This window comes from Pelobates fuscus, chromosome 3 (genome assembly GCF_036172605.1).
Source record: "Pelobates fuscus isolate aPelFus1 chromosome 3, aPelFus1.pri, whole genome shotgun sequence".
Classification (NCBI taxonomy): Eukaryota; Metazoa; Chordata; class Amphibia; order Anura; family Pelobatidae; genus Pelobates; species Pelobates fuscus.
This window is the reverse complement of record NC_086319.1, coordinates 221,965,034-221,980,437: the sequence shown is the minus strand read 5'-3', so window position 1 is coordinate 221,980,437 and position 15,404 is coordinate 221,965,034.

Here is a 15,404-nt window from a genome sequence, read left to right as displayed (position 1 = left end):
TCCTGATATTATTTTTAAACCTTTGTTCCTCTAATTTAAGACTATGTCCTCTTGTTGTGGTAGTTTTCCTTCTTTTAAATATAGTCTCCACTTTTACTGTGTTGTTTCCCTTTATGTATTTAAAATGCTTTTATCATATTTCCCCTGTCTCGTCTTTCCACCAAGCTATTGTCAGGCTTACCTTGCTGGGAGTCCAACATGCAGAGATAAAAGCTCACCCTTGCATTTAGACACAGGCCAAGGTGGTCAAGGTAGAACTCACCTGGCCTGTGAATCTGTGCACGGGGGCTGTGCAGGTAAATGCTTGTAGTCGCAGTACAGACAAGGAAATCCAGGAGAGTAGTCGTAGGTAAGCCAATGGTCAGAGGGTGCCGGAAATCAGGGGATACGAGTAACAAGCCAAGGTCAAAGGATGCCAGAATTCAGGAGGTACGAGTCACAATCCAAGGTCAGGCGAATACTTAGTACGTGGAGTAGCAACTCTCTAACCAGAGTCATTGAACTGACACTGCCCTTAGGGAGGAGCAGTGTCTTATACCTTGATGATTAGTATATCAGGTTCAGCTGGAGAGTGATCGACAGGTCTGAGCCAGGTGAAGTCCAGCCCCTTAGTGCTGCAGGCAATACAAGATAAAACAGGAGTTATCCCAAGTCCTGAAATGGCTCAGAGGTTAAAGAGCAGGTTCAGAACTGCCAAGTATACAGGTTCAAATCCCTCTTCGGGCAATAAAAGGGCGACCCCGTCTGGCAGTCTGGAGGTCAAGGCGAAAATCCTGACAGTACCCTCCCCTTAAGAACGCACTCTGGGCGTGAACAGGTTCCTTTTGGGAACTGTATTCCTCGTCTTCGGACTCCGTATCACTGAGGAAGTCCTTGTAATCGAAGTATCCAGAGTGGAGTCCCTCAGTCGGGGACCTTGGGGTATCAGTGTCGGGTACTGGTGGAGAAAGGTCTGGGCCATTCAGAGACCTGGTGCAGGCGGAAATAAACTTAGTCCCACCAACCATATTATCTGAACTATTTCCCATCGGTGAGTTTTCTGGAAGTAGTGATTTCTTGTGGTCTTGAGATCCACTGGCATCAGCAGCCATCGTAGTCTGGGTACTCTTCTGCATCACGGAACTTGGAAATATCCGACAGCACCTTTGACAATTTTTAGGTCGTGTTGCCGGAATAACAGGGTGCAGCTGAATTGTACCCACTTGAAGAGGTTCAGGCCGAGTTGGGCGAATAGGGCAGTGAGAGATAAAGTGCCCTTTTCCACCACAATAAAAACAGAGACAACGCGCCCTCCTTCGATCTCTTTCTCTAGATGGCAGTCTTGTTTTAGAGCGGACGAAGCATATCTCCATGGGTTCCTCCCTGTCCACTGGAGATTCACAGCTAGCTAGAGGAAAACCAGGGTCACAAGGCGGTTCCTCCATGTCCATTGGAGTTTCATAGCTAGCTTGAGGGAAAACAGGGGTACAAGGAGGTTTACTGGAGGAGGGTTTGCGTTGTGACCTTATGGGGACTTGGTAGGAGTCCTTTTCTTTAGGTAACAGCGATCTGCGGTTAGATGGAGCAGGCTTGGGAGTAGCTTTCCTGGAGGCAGAGCTCTGAGAGTCCATTGCGGACATAAATGACTCCCAACTGTCCAAGACAGTGCTTTTCTCCTTTAGCTTCCGGTATGCCCACTCCTTGATCCGTCCGACAAGTAAGTTGATGGCCGAACGGACCTTGACAAAGTCACTGTTGTAAGTATTAGGCTTGAGAGCAAAAAGAAGTTCACAATCCAGTCTGAATGCTGTGAAGGAGGTACGGGAACCATCAAAGCGGTCAGGCATCACAACAAACGGTTCTGGAACTGGGCGTACTGTGCCTTTAAGAGATAAAAGTTCTTGCTGCAGTTCCGAAACAGTCTGGTTCAGGCTGGACACTTGCTGAGCAAGGGAGGTGAGCATTATCTCTGTGGACTCCATAATGGTCAGTTCAATATGTCAGGCTTACCTTGCTGGGAGTCCAACATGCAGAGATAAAAGCTCACCCTTGCATTTAGACACAGGCCAAGGTGGTCAAGGTAGAACTCACCTGGCCTGTGAATCTGTGCACGGGGGCTGTGCAGGTAAATGCTTGTAGTCGCAGTACAGACAAGGAAATCCAGGAGAGTAGTCGTAGGTAAGCCAATGGTCAGAGGGTGCCGGAAATCAGGGGATACGAGTAACAAGCCAAGGTCAAAGGATGCCAGAATTCAGGAGGTACGAGTCACAATCCAAGGTCAGGCGAATACTTAGTACGTGGAGTAGCAACTCTCTAACCAGAGTCATTGAACTGACACTGCCCTTAGGGAGGAGCAGTGTCTTATACCTTGATGATTAGTATATCAGGTTCAGCTGGAGAGTGATCGACAGGTCTGAGCCAGGTGAAGTCCAGCCCCTTAGTGCTGCAGGCAATACAAGATAAAACAGGAGTTATCCCAAGTCCTGAAATGGCTCAGAGGTTAAAGAGCAGGTTCAGAACTGCCAAGTATACAGGTTCAAATCCCTCTTCGGGCAATAAAAGGGCGACCCTGTCTGGCAGTCTGGAGGTCAAGGCGAAAATCCTGACAGCTATACCTGTTAAGATCCTTTAACCTTTCCTGGTAAATTTTATCCTACAATCCATGAACCAGTTTAGTAGCCCTTCTTTGAACTCTCTTTAAGGTATCCATATCCTTCTGAAGATATGGTCCCCAGTACTGTATACAGTACTCCAAGTGAGGTCTCACCAGTGTTCTGTACAATGGCATGAGCATTTCCCTCTCTCTACTGCTAATACCTCTCTCTATGCAACCAAGCACTCTGCTAGCATTTCCTGCTGCTCTATCACATTGTACATTGTCATTAATAGCCAGAAACTGGAAAACAGGAAATGTGAATTAATGTATAGCTATTTACAAAGCTTAACAAAATCTCCATTATCTTTTTCATTTATTTCGCAGAAGACAATGTTATTTGTCTATTTTGTATGTTTTAAAAAAATACATTATCAGTGAAGAGTAGAATAAGTTTTATCCCATTTGCAAGACATAAAATTGTGATAATGTATATTTGCGATATAAGTAAGAATTATATTTTGAGAAGTTAGATATAAATAAAATAAAGAACGAGAGTCAGGGATAGCGTCTGTCTCCACGGGCACAAGTCTGGTGTGGGAGAAGTAGTGGGCTAGCCACTGCGGGGCACCCACGGAGTGAAACGTTCGAGGCTTGTGGAGACAAGATGAGCATGTTAGCCTTTTATTATTTTTCTCTAGGGAAAGCATAGGGCCAGTTAATAGTTGTTGTACATGGGCTATTTGCAGCCTCCATTGCATTTCTACCTAGTCTTGATTTCTGATGTATCCTCCATTGCTACATCACCTGTCTGCTCCCTTACCTGCCCACCCCCGCTTACTCCTTCCACCGATCCCTCCCCTTCATCTACAGTCCCCCACTTTCTCCTCCTACTCCTCCCTCTACTCCACCTTCTCCTCTCTCCTCCTACTTCTCCTCTACTCCTCCTCCTACTCCTTCCTCCTGCTCTTACTCCTCCCTCCTCTTTCTACTCCTCCCTCTACTCCACTTTCTCCTCCTACTCCTCCCTCTACTCCACCTTCTCCTCTCTCCTCCTACTTCTCCTCTATTCCTCCTTCTCCTCCTCCTCCTCCTCCCTCTACTCCACCTTCTCCTCCTACTCCTCCCTCTACTCCTCCTACTCCACCTTCTCCTCCTTCTCCTCCTCTCTCCTCCTCCTACTCCTCCCTCTACTTCACCTTCTCCTCCTCCTACTCCTTCTTCCTGCTCTTACTCCTCCCTCCTCTTTCTACTCCTCCCTCTACTCCACTTTCTCCTCCTACTCCTCCCTCTACTCCACCTTCTCCTCTCTCCTCCTACTTCTCCTCTATTCCTCCTTCTCCTCCTCCTACTCCTCCCTCTACTCCACCTTCTCCTCCTCCTACTCCTTCTTCCTGCTCTTACTCCTCCCTCCTCTTTCTACTCCTCCCTCTACTCCACTTTCTCCTCCTACTCCTCCCTCTACTCCACCTTCTCCTCCTACTCCTCCCTCTACTCCTCCTACTCCACCTTCTCCTCCTTCTACTCCTCCCTCCTCCTCCTACTCCTCTCTCTACTCCACCATGTCCTCTTCCCCTCCTCCTACTCCTCCCTCTACTCCACCTTCTCCTCCTCCTACTCCACCTTCTCCTCTTCCTACTTCCCCTGTCCTTCCTACTCCACCTTCTTCCCCTCTCGCTCTATCCACTACTCATTCCTCCATCTCCCCACTACCATATCTATATCCTTTATATGCTTCCTCCCTTCTTATTCCTTACCAATTTCCTCCGCTCATAGACAACTCTGCCTCTACCTGACAACATTATATTTTGAAGAAAAGTTGCTCTGGCCACTCTTCCGCCACTTCCCAGGGGGGAATACCACACTAACGAAAAATTATTCAGACTGGTGGAGGTGCACTTCATCATGAAAAACCTGTTTTGGGCACTCTCAAGGAAATAGTGCGGTCCTGACCCAGATTCCCATGGAAGTAAGACACCTGTATCATCACTGGGAGGTGGCTGTCCCTCATGTTTTCTTCACTAAGTCCCCAGAAATCTCATGAAAGGAACCTGACTCATTAGAACAAAAACATGAAACACTAACAATCGATATCAGCTCTCTACAGAGGGGGGTCAGCAAGAGAACTGTAAATAGAAAGACAAATACCCCCAATCTCACACAGAAATAGGTGAGGAAACCTCTTCTACTGCTCCTCATGGTTGCTTTGAACAGATGAAAGAAGAAACAAGACACCTCTCAACAGGGCATGCAGTAGCTTTACCAGATCCTGACTCCACTCTGTTTGCGGATAAAGAGGAAAGGTACCATACTGGATTTGCTGTTGCTACAGAAGATCAGGTACGTCAAGCATCTTCACTTTCCTCACCCACATCTGCTCAAGACGCTGAATTGACAGCCTTCCCAGTGGCATACAAAATGCCTGAAGGAAGACATGCCAACACCTACATTGACTCAAGATATGCCCTGGGTGCGGCACATGATTTTGGATCAATCTGGAAGATAAGAAGCACCACTCAGCTGACTAAGCTGCCAACCAAGCCACAAGTGCACCAAGGGAAGTGGACAGAAGGGTGTCCGCTGAAGAAACTTCTATACTCACCATGTAGATCCTATCCACAGATCTCAAGCTTCTGAAAGAATGACAAGCAGCTGCTGACCCTGAAGAAATACAAAGCTGGAAAACAGAAAGGGGCAACCCTTGAACACGGGCTGTACTCCAACACGCTCAAGTTCTGTTTACCCAAAAACATGTACTGGGCAGTGGGCCCATGGAACTTTATACCTATCCAAGACCCTCATGAACTCTTTGATCTCTAAATACTCTGAAGCACCTAGAATTACTCCTCTAATCATCAGTTACTGCCGATCCTGTGTCATTTGTGCCAAGGACAGCTCCGGCAGAAGAGGAGGAGAATCCTAAGCACCTAGCTAACTCTCACTATCCCTTTCAAGAATCCAAGTGACTATATCCAGGTGCCAAAGAGCTGCTGGGTCAAATATGCACTAGTTATAATAGACATTTTGTCAGGATGGCCAGAAGCCTAGCCGGTCATCAATGTGACAACCAAGACCATATACCCAATAGTGCATTGTGAAAGTTGCAGAGATCACTCAGTGGATTCACTGTTCCAGATTCAAGACTCTCTCTGCAACATGGGAAGTAACATTTGTTGATTTTGACAAACTTTTGACTCTAAAGGGAAAATGGCTTGTTAAAAAAACAAAAAGATACCAACAAGTAGGTGTTTGATGGCCATAATAATGCCTGACCACCTGCCATCGATGGAAAGCCGAGGACCCCAAAAGGAGACCTCGTGAAGCTAAAGAGATCCAAACGCCAAGCTTCCTCAGGATTATTTGCCCATCCTGAGTTTGTGGTGATATTAATATTGACTAAATGATCCGAGTCCACCTACACTGATGTAGCGTGGGACAGGTTTAATACTATGATGAATAAGCAAATGTGCCCTTGCCAAGGTTAATATGTCCATACACATAAAACATGACAAGGTACTCTTGACACACCACATTCATGCTTCAGAACACAAAGAGGAGCACCCCTCTAAAGGGAAGTTTGACACATATATACATATATATTGATGCCATAGGTGTGCCAAGGGGGGTACCAGATGATTTTGCAGTTAAAGAAAAGTTTGAGTCCATTTTCCCAACCGTCACTGATAATAATATTTTGATTTGCATTTATTATATCTATTGCAACCAACAACGTTTACCTGTCACCATGACTTGTTGTGCCTATACTCCAGATAACACAGGTCCATATGGTAATGTAAGCTTGTCTATTTTATGATGTCCCTCTGAAGAACTAAGAAGACTTTAAGAACCGTTACTTCATAGGGTTTTGTGCCTTTGGGCTAATCACAGGAGGCTTTCTTAACCATTTTTTGCAACCAGGTAACTGAGAAAGCAAAGGGTCACATATTTGTTTGTCATAAGTTTGAAGTTCAGTGATAAGTCCACATAACACAGATTTCTGGATTTGACAGGAGATGTCTATAGTAGACAAGCATAAATTAGAGGCCTTTTCTATCTGCCGCTGGATTTGTCTTAACTGATTACAACAAGTCTTAATGAGGTCATAATCTTGCTGTGAATCAGTGTTATTACCAACCATGTTATTCATCATGATCCTAGACATTTTTCTCTGCTGGTTCCAAATGGTCAGATCATTATGTCATAATGATACCGGAGAAACTGACGGAAGCCAAGCACAGAGAGATGGACACAGGTTTCTTCAGGAAGGAAGAGATTCTTTATTCGGTTCACCGATCGGGACTCAGAGGGACTAATGTCACCAAAATACAGCAAGTTCTGAGCCCCGGACAATAGTACAGGCTCCTTATATAGGCATATAACTCCTCCCATATTAAGCTCCACCCGCACATTCTCTTGACCAATCAATACAAATAAGAATTAACTTCCTGCTTGACCGCATGGCCTGTCCAGCACAATGGAGGAGGGGAATACTACATCCTGTATTCTTGCACATGCTCCGTACACTACTGATCGTATCTTGCCTCGTGCAACCAACTGATCGATACGTCAGCATATGCACGTACACATGCCACGTGGTAATCTCGGCCTACTAAATTTATTTTTACCGAGATTCCACCACATTCCCCCCTTTGATGCCTCTTGATATTTCACAATTACTTGAGGCATCACTTAACCTTGGTTTGCATACACCGCAAGTTACCATGAACCAGACCAGACTTGTCTATGATGTGAATCTTTCAACACTCATCTTCCTGCATTGGTTCTCCCTGATCTAGAGCCTTATATTTATAAATTGCCATTATCTGTGCTGCAGCCTTCCTTTCTGCTATATTTTCTATCAGGCTTTGCACAGACCTAACTACTAAGGGGATAAGACATGGCAGGAGTAGACACAACATTAAAATCAGTAGGACTCCACCTACCAATGCCTTAAGCCCTCCAAACTGCTCATACCAGCTACCAAACCAACTACTTGGATTGTACCCTTTCCATACCTGAGTAGGCACATGTGCTAGTTTAACCATATGGCTAGTAAGCTCAGCTATTGCTTGCCCTTCGTCATCTATTTGAAGACAGCAATTGCTCAGGTTAAACTTCCCACATACACCTCCCTCTACTGCCAATAGGTAATCCAAGGCTAATCTATTTTGGTATACTGCTGTCCTCATCCTGGTATTATGCTTCGCTAGAAGAGGTCTCATTAGTAATAATCTCAACCACCGCCTGTAATCTTATAATACGGTTGAGCATATAAATTGGGGTTCTATAACCAAAGGTACCATCCTCTGCCCACGTGGCTGGCCCATAGTAATCTATAATACGCTGGGGAGGCCATTCATCATCTTCCCAGGCGCCTATCTCTATGGGTCCCCTTTTCTTCCTATGATTCACATCATACACTTTAACACCTAAAGTCTCACCTGTTTCGATAGGTAACAAGAAGATGGATGGTTTGAGCATACCCAACACACATGCCCCTTCCCAGTCCTGTGGCAACTCCGAATAGGCTTTCTTACCACAGATCCAGTACAAATTTGCTGGGGCTCTCCAACTAGATGTGATGGATAGATCAAACCACACATCCTTTAAATTGCCATATCTAGCAAACGGGTTAGATGGTTCTGAGACATTTGAAGCCGACCACCAAGTTGTATTCTTTGTATCATCATCATAAGCTTTTTGCCCTAGACAAGTTAATTCTCCTACAGAAGTATTATACATCATTCATCATTAATTCTCCTACAGAAGTATCATACATCATTCCTTTCCTTGCTATGCAAACATAACCTATGATGGAGGTCTTTAATCTCCACTCAGATTTACCTCTAACACTCATCTGATAATCGGCTTGTGAAGATATTAATTGTTCAACTGCCTCAGAACCGGACATTACCTCCTTTGCTTCCCAAGGCCATTGGTCTCCCATGTTAGTACCTCCACACACATAGCAGTTGGTAACATTAAGACTACCGGCAATACTCTCAGCTAAATCAATGAACAGGTTTTTAGCATTATGGGGGATCTTATTATCTATACTCATTTCTTCATAGAAGGAATGGTATACCTGATGAGTCTGGGAGGTTACCGTATCAGTCTCTATCCCTATAAATAATATTGTCCCAGGGTCTAAACCCGTCCCGTATATTTGAAACCCAAATAAATTACCATATTTATCTAAGAACTTGTCAGGGTTATTTATAAGAATATGGACCGGATTGCATTCCATAGACTTACAGTAGACTTACTTAGTCACAATCATGTCCTTGTCTGCTGTCTGTCCCCAAGTTGCCCACCCCACACAAGACCAATATGGGCAAAAGTTATAATCTCTATTTGGGCATCTAGGACTCACATACTTATTTTTACTACTGAGACAAATATAATTATCGTTAGACCCATACGTTCTCTCCCATCTAAGATCCCCACATACATTCCACGGCTTTCTACCACTTGATATCGCCTTACACGCATCAAATAGCAGAACACCTGAAGAATATACGGATTCTAATACCGTTTTGTTAATTAGGGTCCCCTGAGGATCTCCATTCCTGAGAGTCAACCAAATTGTACGGGGTTGATACTCTGGACTGAAGCACTTAGGTTCTCCTACTCCTAAATGGCACACACTATATTCTATATTCAAGTATCTACATCTTGATACATCTCCTTTACACTCGTATTGCGAATGCCAAATTAGGGTCTGGGAAATATGGTTACCTGTTCTTGTAGTCTTAATGCATACCTCACAGCTAGGAGTGTCGGTACCTCTACCTTCCTGAATATAAAAATACATATATAAAAACGTTATCAGAAACACATCTTTCGTCGTCATCCTCAGTCTTCGTCCGTGCGATGGCACCTCAGCTTCCAGGATGTAAGGGCTGCAGGGAATGGAGTTCTGCTCGTCTTCACAGGGGTCCCATCGAGACTTTTCCTGACTTATACACTACACGTCGGTGAGCGGACAGGCTTTATTATGGCCTTCTCACTCACTTACCAATCTCTGAAACACTAAAATTTGTAATCCACAAGGTTCCTCGTCACTCCGACTGAGTCGTGCGCTTTAACCGGATCTTGCAGGGATTCTCTGGATCTGCTGTAGCTTGCCAAGAATCGACTGCTGCTGGTTTAACCCTGGAGTGATGTATCCACGGAGTCACTTCGGCCACTTTTATCGCTGTAGTGGTAGACAAAAGAACAATATAAGGACCTCTCCACTTGGGCCCTAACGGTACATTATTCCACTCTTTAATCCACACTTGGTCTCCTGGGTGGTAATTATGAACTGGGGGATAAATATTCACAGGTAATCTATCTTGTACCCATTTCTGTACCTCCTCCATAGTCTTACCCAACTCTACAACCTGCTGCCGGGTAATTCCTTCTCCCAACTGACTCAAATCCCCCCTTAAGTTACCAAGTACGGGAGGTGGTCGCCCATACATGATTTCAAAAGGAGAGAGGCCCAACCTTCTGGTAGGTGTACTACGGATTCGCAATAGAGCTATGGGCAAGAGAACGTTCCACTTAAGTTGGGTTTCCTGACACATTTTAGCCAACTGGTTCTTAATAGTTCTATTCATTCTCTCTACCTTACCAGAACTCTGGGGTCTATATGCCGTATGAAGCCTCCACTTTATACCAAGCATATGAGTCAGTTGTTGTAGGCACTGATGAACAAAAGGTGGACCATTGTCCGATCCTATAGAGCAGGGTAGTCCATATCGGGGTATTATTTCTCGTAGCAGGAATCTCACAACTTCTCCTGCTTTCTCTGTACGAGTAGGACATGCTTCTACCCAGCCTGAATAGGTGCACACAACTACCAGTAGGTAGCGATGTCCACCAGATTTAGGCATTACTGTATAGTCAATTTGTAGATCGGACATGGGGAGTCCCCCCATAAACTGAACTCCTGGTGGCTTTACTGGTCCTTGCCTTGCATTATTTTTAGCACACATTACACATCTTCGTACAATGGCTTGAGTTAAGTTGGACAATCTTGGTATGTAGAAATGTTTTCTGAGAGATTCTTCTGTACTATCTCTCCCAGAATGTGTCCCGTTGTGATAGTTTTGGACAATTTCTACCGCTAGTGATGCTGGAATAACTATTCTCCCATCTTCTAACTGATACCATTTGTTCTCCAAATACTTTCCAGGTTCAGTCTTTAACCACTCCTCTTCTTGAGCTGTATAAACTGGAGTCCATTGAGACAGTGGAGTTGGTATAAGAGCAGCTATATGCTCCACATATTCCTGTCTTTCTGATTCAGTGGCACGCTTAGCTGCATTATCTGCCATCCGATTTCCTTTGGTTACATCACCATCTCCTCTCAGATGCGCTCGACAATGTATGATACCGACTTCTTTCGGCTCCCACACTGCTTCCAATAGTTGTAGGATTTCAGCTGCGTACTTGATTTCTTTGCCTTCTGAATTCAATAGTCCTCTTTCTTTATACAAAGCTCCGTGGGCATGAGTGGTTAAAAACGCATACTTGGAGTCCGTGTAGATGTTCACTCTTAAACTTTCAGCCAATTGTAACGCTCGTGTCAGTGCTATCAATTCTGCTTTTTGTGCTGATGTTCCTTTTGCCAGTGGCCGAGCTTCTATCACCTTGTCTATCGTTGTTACTGCATATCCTGCATAGCGGATCCCTTCTTTCACATAACTACTGCCGTCTGTGTAATATTGAACATCGGGGTTCTGGATGGGAAAATCACGAAGATCTGGTCTACTTGAAAATACTTCATCCATCACTTCCAAACAATCATGTTGACTTTCATTAGGTTGTGGCAAAAGGGTAGCTGGATTTAAGGTATTAACAGTCTCTAAATGCACTCTTGGGTTTTCACACAACATTGCTTGATACTTGGTCATACGGCTGTTACTAAACCAATGATTTCCTTTGTAATCCAACAACGTCTGTACTGCATGTGGAACTCGTACATAAAGTTCTTGACCCAGAGTGAGTTTATCGGCTTCAGCTACTAGCAGGGTGGCTGCAGCTACGGCTCTTAGACAAGGTGGAAGTCCGCTGGTCACTGCATCCAGTTGCTTAGACATGTAGGCAACAGGTCTTTGCCATGATCCCAAGTACTGTGTCAATACTCCCACAGCCATTCTTCTTTGCTCATGTACATACAGGTAGAATGGTCGTGTATGATCAGGTAGACCTAATGCTGGGGCACTCATCAAAGCCTTCTTCACATCTTCAAATGCCGTTTGCTGTTCTTGAGTCCATAAGAAGGGGTCGTGCTCTGTACCTTTGATAGCTGCATACAGAGGTTTTGCCAGTATCGCGTAGCTGGGAATCCATATCCTACAGAAGCCTGCTGCCCCCAAGAATTCTCGCACTTGTCTTCTATTCCTGGGTATCAGTATTTGGCACACAACTTCTTTTATCTCTGGCCCCATAATTCTTTGACCTTCAGAGATATGGAATCCCAGATATTTGACAGTTGGCAAACACAACTGAGCCTTCCTTCTAGACACCTTGTATCCTGCCTTCCAGAGAATGTGTAGTAGATCGTGCGTTGCTTGCTGACATATTTCCTTTGTAACTGCTGCTATCAACAAGTCATCTACATATTGTAACAATACACACTCTCCTGGGATGGACTCGAAATCCAGTAGATCTTGACTTAGAGCTGAACCGAACAGGGTAGGTGAATTTTTAAACACTTGGGGCAGTCTTGTCCAGGTCATTTGGTGTTTTGAGCCCGTCACAGCGTTTTCCCATTGGAAAGCGAAGATACATTGGCTTTCTGCGGCAATTCGGAGGCAAAAGAAGGCATCTTTGAGATCTAAGACTGTAAAATAAATAGCCCCGCCCGGAAATAATGCAAGCAGGTTATACGGATTGGGCAAAACTGGATGTATACTAACAACCGCATCATTGACTGCTCTCAAGTCCTGCACAGGTCGATACTCATCTGTACCGGGCTTTTGAACAGGCAGCAATGGGGTGTTCCAGGGGGAAGTACAGAATTTTAGGATACCATACCGTATGAACTTATCCAGATAAGATTGAATGTTCTTCTTAGCCTTCTGCGGGATGTGATATTGCCGTAGGCTCACTGGATAAACCCCAAGTTTTAGTTCGATCTTAATAGGTGGAATATTGCGGGCCAGTCCTGGTGGGTTGTTCTCTGGCCAAACTCCTGGTATGTTGAATAAGGATTCATCACTCCTAGGGTTTTGGCTAGTCAACGCTGTATAAAGTCGCCACTCTTCTTCCTTTGGTACGGATAATGTCATAATACCTGAAGGTCCATTAAACTTTAAGGATGTTGTTCCGTTTGGTAGGAACGTAATCTGCGCTTGTAATTTGGATAGCATATCACGTCCCAGCAATTGGACTGGACATTCAGGCATGTAAAGGAATTGATGTTTTACTACGTGGCCTCCCAATGTACAGAGTCGACTTTTAAGAACCGGTTTTGCAGCACTTCTTCCAGTTGCTCCTATTACGGTAATAGTTCTTCCAGATGGAGGAGCAACTAGGTTAGTCACCACCGAATGTTCAGCACCAGTGTCGATCATGAATGCACTCCTTTTTCCCCCTATTGATACATCGACCATAGGCTTCGCTCGACCAAGGGGGATGGAGCTCGGTCGGTATCAATAGTCCTCCATGACCGTGTCAGACAATCCTACAAAGTCCCTACCTTCTCTATCGCGGGACCTTTGCGCTGCTGGATAGTACCTGTCTTCTCTTACACTTCCTCTGTTACCATTACTCCCTCTATTACCATTACTCCCTCCGAGGCCTCCTCTACCTCTCGCTCTGCCTCTAAAGTTTCCATAACCTGCCCTGGGTGGGTCTCTCTCGTACTGCTCTCCTTGCGGACACTCGCTTCTCCAATGCCCTTCTTCCCTGCAATACGCGCACTGATTCCTACTCAGGGGCTCCCTATTCCACCTAATATCGCCTCTATCTGGGCCCCGTCTATCTACGCCTGCGATCGCTACCGCTAGCATATCAGCCTTTTTTTTTTTTTTTAATTCTTTATTTTTAGTTGTGCATGGCATAACAACGAGCTTACGCAGCCACGACAGCTGACGCAGGCGGCAACAGTCAAAACAATGTATACATGGCATAGAAAACATATTGCACAATTTTATATTTTGGTGAAAGAAAAAGCATAGACAGCGGGTAAGTATGACCTTCTGTAATTGAGTCTTCCTGGCCGACCTGCCCCTTTATCTATTTATGCAGTTAGTGTTTCATATCGGCAGACCAAGGGCGACTCTCCTAGCATACACAGGTAGCGTTAACATAACTAGATCTGTAAACATGAGCTATAAAGGTGGTCAATGACAACCCACTCTCGTATCTGAGGCTGTTGTAGTGATCTCCCGAGAACTGGTTGGTAATGCCAGCAGCCGTTTGTCAACTCGGGTTCCGCGGTTTTGCAGAAATAATCAGAACGCTACATGAAGTCTGAGGTATATCTTGCATCTTCAGTGCATATGGGCATAAGAGCAGCAGTAGCGCGTGCCCTCCCCCAGTGAGGAGGCCCCTGTAGTAAGCGGGGCACTCTATAGGGCCTAGCCCGCGGGCACAACTGTAGTGACTACATCTCTCGGGTAGCTCTCTCCCAACAGCCTCTAGCAAATATATGCTAACCATATTTACAAAATTAAAAAGAGAAAGAGAAAGGCCAAGAAAGAGAGAAAAGAGAGAGGTCAAAGAGAGAGGGGTAGGGTGGGGGGTGGGGCGGGGAGGGAGTCATCAGGGACCCTCATTCGTCCGTCTAAATAAGTATCAGTTCTCGGTATCGCTGCTAGTCCTAACACAAGGGGCTATTTTCCCAGAGCATATCAGCCTTTTTACGCATCTTGCGCTCTTCCTCTTTCTTACTTTCTGACTCCCTATTCATGTACACCTTATTCGCTACCTCCATTAGTTGGGTGATGGACATACCTGCAAACCCTTCTAACTTTTGTAGCTTGCGCTTAATATCTCCGTAAGCTTGGCTGACAAAGGCGGAGTTTACCATTCGGGAATTATCAGCGTCTTCCGGATTAAAGGGGGTATACAAGCGGTATGCCTCCAATAATCAGTCATAAAAGACACTGGGCGCTTCATCACTTTTCTGAATCACCTCAACTGTCTTCGACATATTAATGGCTTTCTTCCCTCCGGCTTTCATGCCAGCAATTATAGCGTCTCTATAGGCTTTTAGTTGAACCATATCTGCGCCATTAACATTCCAGTCGGGATCGGTGTTAGGATAATGTGTTGCGGCCCATGCTGCTGGATTGGCTTGATTTAAAGCACGGGCTTCATCCTCTAGCGCTTTAATGGCCGCTTGGTTAATCCTAGTCCTTTCCTCATTATTGAACAATGTCATTAATAACTGCTGGCAATCAGCCCATGTCGGATTATGTGTCTGAACTATCGAGGTGAACAGATCGGTCATAGCTTGTGGTTTCTCAGTGTACGAGGAATTGTGGGTCTTCCAATTCAAGAGATCGGTAGTCGTGAACGGGACATATACGAAGACTGGGTCAGCATATACCATTTGACCTGCGGCATCGAGATAGGCTGACCCAGGATTCAGACGAAGAGGCATCTGGTAATGTTTGGGTCGTTGGGTACCGGTCAGTTGTCGGGTTAGTATAGGGCTACGTGGAGGGGCGTCGGTTATGGGTTCCGGTCGGGGGGTAGTAAGACATGAGGATGTAGAAGCTTGATTTTGGGGAAGGTCGGTGAATAGAATATTCCGGGCCGGGCTAGAAGAAGCCTGACCGGAAACTTGAAGTGGCGCCAAATCAGGATAATCGGATCTAACGGGGGTTGG